General features: G+C 43.4%; 1 long non-coding RNA gene across 1 annotated transcript; it reads left to right on the top strand.

Moving 5' to 3' along the window:
- The first annotated feature begins 2,819 nt into the window (after positions 1-2,819).
- On the top strand, positions 2,820-10,632 carry LOC113964179. Its single transcript, XR_003533082.1, has 3 exons — positions 2,820-2,906; positions 3,550-3,561; positions 10,622-10,632. It is a non-coding gene; the product is annotated as an uncharacterized LOC113964179 (long non-coding RNA).
- Positions 10,633-11,522: the final 890 nt, after the last annotated feature.

The raw sequence follows: 11,522 nt of genomic DNA, 5'->3' as shown, positions 1-11,522 counted from the left end.
GTGCTTGCTTCTACATTCCCAGACCATGTGGGAGGTTTTCCACAGGACTTCTCTTTCCCTCAATGGAGAGGATGCCTGAGCACTGAGTGCACACTATTTACCTTCCAGCCATGACACATGCTTACATACTTTGGAGGGAAACAGCAACATTTCTGATATAGACAGCACTCAGAAAATGGCTCAGAAATATTCCCTATTTTCAATTAATTCGAACAGCTGAACAACTTAATTTCTTCTGTGTTTGGAGCATGATGCAGTTCTGATATGTCACATTGCATTAGGATTTTGCACATGGTATTTGCTCATCTCAGTTTCAGGCTTCCTGCAGTATGAACAAACTTACTTATTTTCTGATCAGATTCCCATTTCCTGCCCCTGAGTCACAAGAGGAATAAAGCCCTGTTATGGACAGCAAGATGCAAAGAGCCTCTAGAAGCCCTCTGCTGCCACAGTTCACCAGCTCCTTAAATTCCAGTTACTTCACTCTTTTTCCCCAAAGAAATGTTATTGAAGCCAACTACTGGTTTGAACTCCTTTCCAAGTGAGTGTGAGATGAAGAGAGGAGGGAACATCAGCCAAAATCACTGATATGCTACTTTTATTGACCATTTTTCACCTTGAAGTTGGTGGTGGTATGTGACACCCAAGGATCACAGCCAGGGTGCAAATCATGCCATTTCATTTGGAAGGCATTACTTCATATATGTGATGCTCATGTGCTGAAACACATTGCATTCTAAGCAAGGTCGCCTTCTAAGAAAGGAGTGATGGCATCTAAACTGCCTGTAGTCCCAGACCCGTGCTGACTTTTAAGGCATACCATGGGGCTAACCAAGGAAGAATTTGTTGTTCCAGGTCAGGAGCATGCTGTCAACCTCATGGAGCAGACAGTTGACTTCCAGCACCTGCAAAGAAGTTGAGCTACTACTACGAGAGACGTGTTAGCTGGTACAGCTCCCATTGCTGCACGCCTCCTCAGATTCCCCATGTATTCTACACTGCTGTGTACTGCATTTTAATATAGTTTCTTGCACAGTTTCAAGGAGGGAGTTGGAAAAATGTCAATCAATATTGTTGTAAATGAGCCTTTAACTCAATATAATTGTTTGACATATTTGAGTTCTTTATCCTGCTTGGTTATCACATATGCACACACACACATGTACATACACACACTTAAATAACCTCTGTATTTTAAAGCTGTGCTACTCTCTTTGTCCTTGTATCCCTTCCTCTAATATTTGTGTTCCATTTTCAAAGGCATGCAGGCATGCACTGGTATCTGATGATCTGTGTCTTTTCGAGTCTGCATGCAGGTGCAATTTCGATGGACAGCCTTCCAACAGACTCACACTGCTCTTCCATCCTTTGCCCCTTCCCATAGACAAAAATGACCAATGTAACCCATTACTTATCTATCAGAAAATAGATCTACTTTCCACAGATTCCTTATAAAGCTCCCTTAGAAAAATTTGTTCTGGACATCAAGGAGGCATTAGGCTAAAACATTGCTTTTGTTGAGGAGTTAATTTAGTGTTTAAATTCTTTTTCTCTGTTGACTTCTTTAGTGGAAAATTGGTTCCCTATGTACAGCAGAATTTAACTGATCCATACTTCTGTGATAAAGGAAAAAGTCAGTCTTACAGTAAAAAATTCTCCCCATAATGCTGACAGCATCATGTCTTGTAAATATAAGTAAGAGGCATACAGCAAAATCTTGACACCCAAACTTGAAAAAAGATAATGTCATAAAAATAGATTTAGTTACTTTTTTTTAGTTCTAGAGCATTGCCAGTGATTATGAGAGAGAAGCAATTGTGCTTTGTAGGTGTGACCAAGTTTCAAAGCACAGTGCCCTACTGCACCAAGTACAGAATGGTTCAAGCCCTGAAAAACTGCAAATGAACTACAAGAGGCTCTATTCACTTCTGTGTTTAGGGCCATACATCTGCCCTGTTCCAGAAGAGCCTGGTATCCACTGGCACATTGTGTTTTCCATATGCATCAAACCCTTGCAAGTGCATCCAAACCCAGAGAAACTCAAATTTGCCGGTCAGCTCATGATGCATTTTTGATGACTGAAAGATGGTCCCAGATTAAGTTCCAGAACTCCAAACCCAGGCCAACGTTTCTAACACAAGGAATTTCCAAACCCTGCAAGCCACAACATCTGGAGTTACAGCAGTTGTTGCAGGGCCTGCTTATCAGACAAACAGCCTCACACAGCCTGATGAATAACTCCCATCCTCTTTGCCCATCACATCAGAACACAGAGCAGAGCAGCTCTGAGGGGGCAGTAAGGGCCATACCCCAACATTGCCCCCCTCAGCGTCCACATGGGCAGAGCCTGCCTGGGTGATGGGTGCATGTGTGCTGCTTCCAGCAAGGATGTGTGCCTGCAGCTCTGCTGGGTGCCAGGCTCTTCCAGAGCCTTCTGGGGACATTTATTTTGCACTCTGTTTTTCTACAGACTGATATGTCTTCTCCCTGGGGGCTGCGAGGAGTAGCAAGGAAGAGAATGGCTGTGGCTGCCTGGTATACATCTTTGTGGGGGATGCATAGCTACTACAGTTTCCAATTTGGCAGAGCTCACAGAAATAGCTCTTGCAGAAATATGTATTCCTGAAATGACTTAAAAATAACTCAGTATAAACCTGAAGTGTATGTAAAGTTGGAATATAAAGATGTAAAAGGTATAAACCACTCTGTTCTGCCTGTCCCAGGGAGCACCTTCATGGTTGTGTTATTCCAGCCTTACCCCTCCACACCACGACTCTCTTCTCCTGGTTTGAAGGACTTGATTTGAAAGCAGCAGAAGGATTGATGCTGCCTTGGCTGGATTGAGAGGCACTCATGCCTTTGGAGAAAATTTTATTTGTGCTTATGAAATGAGACCCTCATGAGATGTAAGTTCTCATGGGAATGGAGGACCACTGCTCTTCACAAATATTAAAAAGTACTTGAAGTAAAAAAAAATACAAAGAACCAGCTCCTCTCATATACAGTTAGTTTTAAAATTACCTGCTGTACAGAAATAGAGGCAAATTGTCTTCAGCAGGTTTATCTCCATTTTTAATAGAGTCTGAAAGTCAGTAGAGTCCTTCACAATCCTATATCCAAAATGAATATATGAATATATTGAGAAATTAGCATGAAATGGTGAATATGGCAAATGTATTTCACATCTCCAAACAAAGACAAATGAAAATCAAGAATCTCTGCAGCATCCCTCCTAAAAAAAAAAGAAAAAAAGAATCATCTTATTGAATAAATTACACTTGAAGAGTCAGCAGTGTTTCTTTATGGTCAAAGATTAATTCTGAGGACCAGAAACCTAAACCAGCAAACAAAGTACCTGCTGCTGTCTGCCCCATCCTGAGAGCTCTTCACAGCAGAGCTGAGTAAATAATTTGCAGTAGATAATTTACCCACACAAAAGCTTTCTTTTTTCCACTTACTGAATGTCAGTACCTTGGTTGTGGCTTCCTCTAATTTATTCGTAATTCAAATTTACTTGTCCAATTTATTATCTTTCTTCTTTCCTAACAGGTCAGATAGACTGTGAAGGGTCTGTTACAAATATTTCAACCTGCCTGTTCGAAAAAGAGCTGAGTTTGTAACGAGTAGTATCATATGGTTTGTATTTTTTTTTCCCTCTATCAAGAGGAACGGAAATTTTGTGTTTAGGGAAAGAGCTTTGGGTTGATAATATAAATTTTGTTCTGCTGGATAAAACCAGAGGGATTTTCCTCAAAGCTTCAGCCTTAGAAAAATGGTGGTACTGCAGTCTCTGCTGTCTATGTTCAGAGCGAAAATGAAATCTTTTTATTACATTCACTTGAAATAATGGCATCTGCTACTCCAGGCACAGTTAAAACCTCATTCACTTGCTTGTGTGCCTGGGCTCTAGAAAAATTTCCCAATGAACTTGAACACCTACTGTGTTAAGCAGTGTCCCTTTTAAATGTACTAATTGCAGAACATAGACTGAAGAGAAATGGTCACAGCAGTGGTGGATGAAGAGTTTTTGTCCCTCATTAAGTTTAAGCTTGAGGCTCTGGTAGAGCTTTGTCATTTCAGCCCAGCACTTCTGCTATATGGCAGTATTCAAGCATGCAGACTTCAAATGGTCTTTTCATGGGCATTCAGGCAACCAGGCTCCATCGCTCTAACGTCTGCAGAAAACAAACAGGAAAGAGCTGGGAAGCCTGGGCAAAGAGAATCCATTTTTAAGCCACCAGCAACGCTAGTCCACTAATGCAATCCCTGTTTTGGCCTCTGGATTTGAGAGATGATTAAAAAAAAACCCAAAGCCAGAAACAAATTGGCATCATCTAGCCAGATGTTAAGGGGACACTAGCTCTTAATGGGTGTTTGCTACTATTCACACTACTGTGTATCACCAGTGCTTCCTTCAATTTACATAATCAGATATAATCCATGAATATGTTCATGCAAATTTTAGCAGAGGATGGGTTTGTAGAGCAGGACTTCTCAGTTACAATGTGCTTTAACTAGAAAGCATTTATGTGAAATACAGAAATGACGACCTCAGGTAACATTTCTGTAATTTTTAATTTAATTTCTGTAATTGTTTTACTGTAAAACCCAATAAAAATTAGACAAAACTTGGAAAGTTTGGTTGCTCAAGTGGATGTATGAGGGGTGAGGTGTATGTATGCAGCTTTGGTTTGTGTTTGAAATCCTAGTGGTTCACAGCCATTTTCCCATGCCTGTGGGCTCTGGCCCATGGGTTGACTAGTACCCTTCTGAAAGATCAAATGCATCCAGATGTGGATAGGCAGAGTTAAAGGCTGCACATGGCCAAAGAATCTGCTCCAGTTTTGTCCAAAATCTCAAATGAAGGGCCCGCTCTGTCAGGCTGACAATGGTGCTCACCACTCCAGTGGCAGTGGCCTCTGGTATCCACAGAAATAATTTTCTTCCCTTTTGCTCTTTATTTTCACTGGCCTTTGCACTTCTCAGACCTGATCTTAGGTGAGAGGAAAGCATCAAATTAATGCAAGAGGGCTGCACTTCTGCAGGGCAGGGCAGAATCCCAGGAGAAGCCCCATCTCACCCCTCAAGCCTGCCTGCTGCAATGGTATCAATGACAGAGCACTCCCACCTGCCACAGTCCTGCCAACCTCTGGGGCAGCACAACCTCAATTGCATTGCACCAAGGACAAGCAATGAAATATTCACATGGCCATGCACCAGACCCAGCAGGCCATGGGATCTCAGCAGAGATTCCTGAGTCCTCAGAAACAGGACTCCTCCGTGAGCCATTTTTTCCCGATGTAAAGTGGGGCTGGCTGTCGCTGCTGGCTGACTGGCAGCTGAGAGGCTTTTAATGAGCATCTCTCCTCCTTGGCAACACTCACTGAAGGTGACTTCATCTGGGAGTGAGAGCTACAGTACTGGGCTGAATCGTCCTGAATTATTCTTTGCATGTCTAAGAAGGTATAACTGCTATTTAGAAAGGTTCATAAACCAACAAAGCATCCAGAATATAAAAGGCAGAGAAAAAAAAACAAGCACTGCCCCTTTTCTGAACCCCTAATAGAACAAACCTTCTTGGCAAAAGCTGAGGAGGGACAGAAACAAACCAAGGCTCTGTGGATAATTCAGGAATTATAGGCTGTGCATGGGAAACAGTACTGAAAAATGCATGAGAACCATTTTGTTAAAAAAAAATGGTCTATGGAATGCCAGCTTTTGTGGAAGAATCAAGATCAATAAATAGAAAGAAGTAAAACTGCAAAGAGCCTGAAACTGAGAGCAGAAAGCTCTCAAAAACCCAGTTGGGTTGGAAAAGAAGAGGCATTGAAATTTTTCAGAGAAGGGTGGATGAGCTGTAGGGACAAAGCTGAAGAAGACCCCATGTTTTGCACATGGCTGAGGTCAGAGCACAGAAAGGGGCTGTAACCACCAACACAAGTGAAGATTTTTGCTCTGGGAGAGAAAGAAAAAAAAGGTAGGTCTAGAAAAGCCATAGCTGGAAGGAATGTCATGTCCAGCTCCTCTTCCTCATGCTGCCCAGCCTTGAGCTGCCACAGAGGGGACTGATGACTGGAAGGCAGCACAACAGCCATGGGGAATGAAGATGTACCAGTGAAGCACAGCCTGCCCGAGACGAATGTGACATCAGTTTTGTGAGACTGTCATACTCAGACTGGTGTCCAGGAGCCGAAGATTATTGTAACAATGACACGGCAGCAGATTGAATTTCCTCAATGGCACAGGCAAGCAGGAGAGACCAGGGATGAGTGTCAGCTCAAGTAAGCAGCAGTGCTCACTGGTGTAAGAAATGCTGCCAGCCTTCGCCCTGCTCCTTGTTTTATTTTCTAACCCCAAAAATCACTTGCAACACACAGGGTGACCACATAAATGCAGGAACTACACTTGAAATCCAAAGAAGACAAATCCAAAGAGTCCAAAGGTTTTTGCGAAAAAAATAAATTTGTTTGCAGCTATGCCTACAAAGCAGGATCGAGGATGTTATTAGACGTCAGACACTGCCCATCTGGTGAAGTGTTTCCTGAGCCTGTAGACAGGCTTCGAGGAAAGCGAATGGGGTAATTGCCTTTCCTGGAGCATCAAACACAGGAATGGGGTGGGGGGCAGAGATAGTAATGAAAAAGTAGTGCTGCACTGCATCCCTGGTGATTTAGCAGGTGTGTGTGTGTGTGAGTGTATCTCGGTGCACACCTTCGAATAGCCTGGAAATCAAATTGCTGCAATCTCTTCCTCGTGATTTTTAAAGGGCTCTCTGTTGTGTGTTTTAGAGGCAGATTGATAAAGGAGCTGGGTAATAGTGAAGTGTACTCAAAACTGATGCCACTTCCCAGGCTTGGGAGGCAAAACATCCCCAAGTAGGAGGAAGCCAAGAGCCCAGGGAAGCCCTTGGCACATCTCTCTATCCTCCTCCTAGCAGCCACCAGCACAAGAGACGCAATTAGGGTCCAAGTCATCCCAGCTGATGCCCAGCTGTCAGACCCTTGAGGCAGGGGATCAGAGTCTCAGCTGGGTAGAAGCAGTGCACTAACACCACCCTCATTCATTTATGCTCCAGTTACACTGATTGCTCCAGGACTAATTTGGGGAGAAGTGGGGACTTTGCACCAGAATAAATGTATCACTCTTTGTGATGGCCATGCTACAAAGCAAGATTATCATTTGAATCCATGAGATTGGTTTTTAAGAATGCAAATGCAATGGCCTGGCATTCTTTGCCTGGCTTGGGAAAACAGGAAGAAATACAGGTAGAATTTCGCAGTCCTGGAAAAATGTTATTACCTCTACCCATCACTTTGTCTTCCTGAAGGATCCTCTATACACTGGTCATCCCAAAGCTGTTACTGCTTTCTTAAAACCTTTCCAGTATAATTGAACTCGATCAGCATATGGTGAAGCCAAAGCACAAGCTGACAAGCACAGGACTGACCCTTACATGTTGATCATATCTTCCTTCCCCACAGAGATGTGACTAGGAAGAAGGAAAAACCTTTATAAAGCCACTGAAACTGGCTAAAATTAGAATTGGCTGAAAAAGGGTATTTGGGGGGATAAATTAATACACTTAAATTTTTATTTTACCTGAATTCAGGAGAACCAAGTCTTGCACTTATATTTCTTTGAATTATAGAAAAAAATTCGGTACATAATTATTTTGTTTTCTTCAAGCTATTGACAGCTTATGTGCTGATGACTTACATGTTTGATGTTACAATGTCAGGAGAAAAGGCTGGGTCTTTAAAGTATTAAAGTATTTCTTTTTTTGTTTTGCATAAAAATGAATGAATTCTTTGTTCCTCTCATTTTGACATGCTCTGTGGAGAGTGTATGCTCAGCAAGTCTAAAAACTTTCAGCACAACCTGTCATAGCCTCTAGGAATAGACTAAATAAGTGTTAACCAAAGCATGAAATATGAAACACAACAACACAAGACAGAATGAAGTGAAACTCTGCTCTGATTTCAAATCATGCATAAACAGATTTCCTCGCTATAAGCACAGCAGCTGATTTTTTTTGTTTCCCTTGTGTTTCACTTGTGTTTTCTTTTTCAGGGGAGAAACAAAAAACAAACTGGCATCTCAAAATATTTGACTTCCTCCAAATGAAATTATTTTTGTTATTCTAGCTGGATCCAATAAAAAATGAACAGAGAGAACTCTTCAGAAATGTGGTATCTTTTTAATGTGTACTTTCCTCTTCTCTTTCTACTAATAATGTTTTCTGGTCAGAAGGTACTAATAGCCCTTCATAGACAGCTTTATAGACAAAGGGTCTAGAACTCAGCAGCTGAGTTCAGAACCAGTTCCCAAGAAATATCATTCAGCCCCTAAAAAAACCCTTAGTAAAGTATAAAGCCTTATAGTGCCTTTTTAAAAAGGACATAGCCCTTGACAGCAATATTGGTGTCTTTCATGGACATTTGCACATTGGACATTTTTTCAAATTTCCTACAACAAGGATATTTTGAAAAATAAAGAGCCTTGGTTTGTAAGTGAGGTTCTTGCAGCTGCTACTTTACAGATTTCAGTAAATCTCACACCTCTCAATGTATTTCAGTCCCTGTTAGATCCTGCCTGTGAGCAGTTGTGTGGCACTGATATCTTGCTGAAGAAAAGTTGACAGGAAATGTACAATGCCGGTTTTGTAGCAAAATGCAGTTACTTCTGTAGCCCACACATTATTTTTAGGTTTTAAGTCAGCTCTACTCAGTAGACCAGCGTAGCTGTCTCCTGAGGGGTTTCCTTACATTCCCCCGAAACAATCAGTGTTACAGCCAGCCAGGACTGGAGACAGGGCTGAGTGGACCCTTGACCAGATTCAAGGTGGCAATTCATGTTTCCTTTATTTTTAGAGTGCATATTATTGTCGCCCCAATGCAGATACCCAGTGTTTTTCACCCTCCTTTACAGGGCCCTGCAGTCCTTTGATGGTCAACCAGCTGTCAGTGCACTCAGGGTATGGCTGAGATTTGGAAATTCAGTTCATGCTTGAATGAATTCAAGCAGCTTACAATGCTATGGAAAACAGAGATGCCTTTACTCTCCTTCCTGCATTACCCGTACAAACATGCCAAAAATCCCGTCGCTTTTGGTGACAGACATCACTGCAACATAGCTGCACCTGAAAAAAGAAGTGTCACAGATGCACACTCTGCCTTGCAGCTTCAGCTGGGAGAAATGAGAGTCGCAAGTCCTGGAAATAAATCTGCCTCTCACTCAGCACCAGATAACCGACAAGTGTTCGTCCATCTGCTGTAAGCAGTCAAACTGTGAGTTAGCTCATGTGTTATTACGGCAGCGTAATTGGCTGAGGCTTTTTGGACCGTGCTCCATGCCCCTGTGCTGGATCTCCCGCAGCAGCATTCGGGGGGTGAGGGCTGAGGGGTAGAGGGGCTCCTTGAGACCGGTCTGATGGAGATGGGCAGCAGTGGCGTGAACGGATGGCTGGAGCGGAGGCATTGCCCGACCATGTTAGCACTTTCTGCCAGCGGAAATGATGGAGAAAGCTTTTGCAGCTGTCCCTCAAATCCCTGTGCCACATAGTCAAAACCCTTTCTGCTTCACAGCTAACCTGTAGTCACTTGTATCGGTTATCGGCCTAGGCACTGAACTTCTGCCTTAATATTTGAGCATCAATTCCTTTTGTCATCACTTTCCCTGCAGTGTCCTTAAATGGACATAAGATGAAGGTGATGGTAATGCATTCCCTGCACCATCTGCAGCATCCAGGCAGTGTGACCCACATGCTGACAGGGCCCACAGCCATGGCCATGAACGTCCCCTCCCTTGGCTCAGCTGGTCATGATACCTGCAAACAAAGCTGCCTTGCTTGCTCCACGAGGTTTTCCAGAAACTTTGCTGCTGGTAGAGGGGCTGAGGAGGGGGAATGCTCTTGTGTCTCATACTGGCATCACTCAGCATCACCGTCACTGCATTTATCAGATTGGGGCAGCCCAGATGAAGCCTGGCTGAGAGTCCCAGGGCCAGATTGCTAGTTCAGGGGTGAAGCAACACTACGATCAGGAGATGAAAGCGATGCCACATCCATCACAAACAGAGATGCTGAAGAAGTGCAGAGAAGATTGCACAGAAGTTGTAGCTCATTAAAGGAAAACACGCTGAGATATTTTTATGTTGTTATTACTTACAAAAGAGTCACTTAACACAGCTTATTATGGTAATTACAGTAGTGTAAAGAGAGACCTAGCAAAGATTACAGCACTTTAATACACCATCATCATGGCTTGAGTGAAACATATTTAGGACTCAAACAAGATGTCTCCCACATGCCTGACCAGGGGATAAAAGTAGCAGAAGATCCTTGCATAAGCTGCTCAGGTTGCTGCAACATCCCCGAGTTGGCAGAAAAGCTGTCAGTGTTGACTCATCAAGAGGCAGAGGATTGGCTAGAGGAGGCTGAGTTGAGGGGCTGGCACTGCACGTGGCCATGGGGGAGCCAGGGTGGGAGGAAAGATGGGATAGAGATGGACTGTTGGGGACATGGGGCCCAGGTAGACGATTTTGAGATGAGCAAGCAGTTCAAAGATCTCTCCTTCCTCACCTCCATCACTCTGTCCGATGCAGGGATCATGCATCAAGAAAGAGACTGTGAAGTCTCACGTTTGCCACGTGATCTGATAAATCCCCCGCTTACACCTCCAGCTCCCAGCAGCTGGGAGGAACTCGACCATAGCATTTAATGATCCTGGTGGGATTTGTCCTCCCTTAATTTATCCAATCCCTTTCTGATACAGAATTTATGTTTTCACCCCTGGAGGTGGTGTCACCTCAGCCTGTGTACTCCTCTGCACCCAGATTTATGACAGTTCAAAATTCTCCTGTAACCCTTTACACTGTAACTGCTTACTAGTTGGTTCTATTTGGTTCTATTATGGCAGAGCCCATCTTTCCTGTGTAGGCTGCTGCAAGAACTTCCCAAATTCTTAAAAATCCCAAACTCCTCTTGTCAGGTCCTCTCAGCTCTCTGCATTTCTGCATGGCCCTGTGTAGGGAGCATCTCAGAGAATGTCACCATGAAGTCTGCAGCTTGCTTATTTACCAGCACTCACCAATCTTCCCTAGCACTGTCAAATCTGTTATCTGGATGCTTCATGAGGTCTCCCACCTTCACCACCATCATGTGCATGGCAGTGGAACCTTCACAGCTATCACAAATCCAGTTTGGCCACCTTGGGCTCAGGAGTTATCTTGTTTGTGGGGTAAATGAACCAATTGCAGTGCATATAACTTTCACAAGGTCATGGGGATTTTGTCGGTGATGCTCAGTGCAGTACTTTCAAACCTACTCCTCAACTGGATTATCACCTGTATATTACTTCACTGACACACGTTTTGCTTTTCTTTGAATTATTTCTTTATTCAGTTTTCTGAGGAGCCAGTACTGGAGAAGCCTGCAGCCATATCCTCTCCCATAGCAAAGCTACTGCTGCAGCCAAATTCTTCTCACTTGGACTGGGTCCCGTAGTCCCACGGGCACCTACTTC

The sequence above is a fragment of the Neopelma chrysocephalum genome, unplaced genomic scaffold (genome assembly GCF_003984885.1).
Source record: "Neopelma chrysocephalum unplaced genomic scaffold, ASM398488v2 Primary Assembly neopelma1_26, whole genome shotgun sequence".
Classification (NCBI taxonomy): Eukaryota; Metazoa; Chordata; class Aves; order Passeriformes; family Pipridae; genus Neopelma; species Neopelma chrysocephalum.
This window is presented reverse-complemented; position numbering and strand designations above follow the sequence as displayed.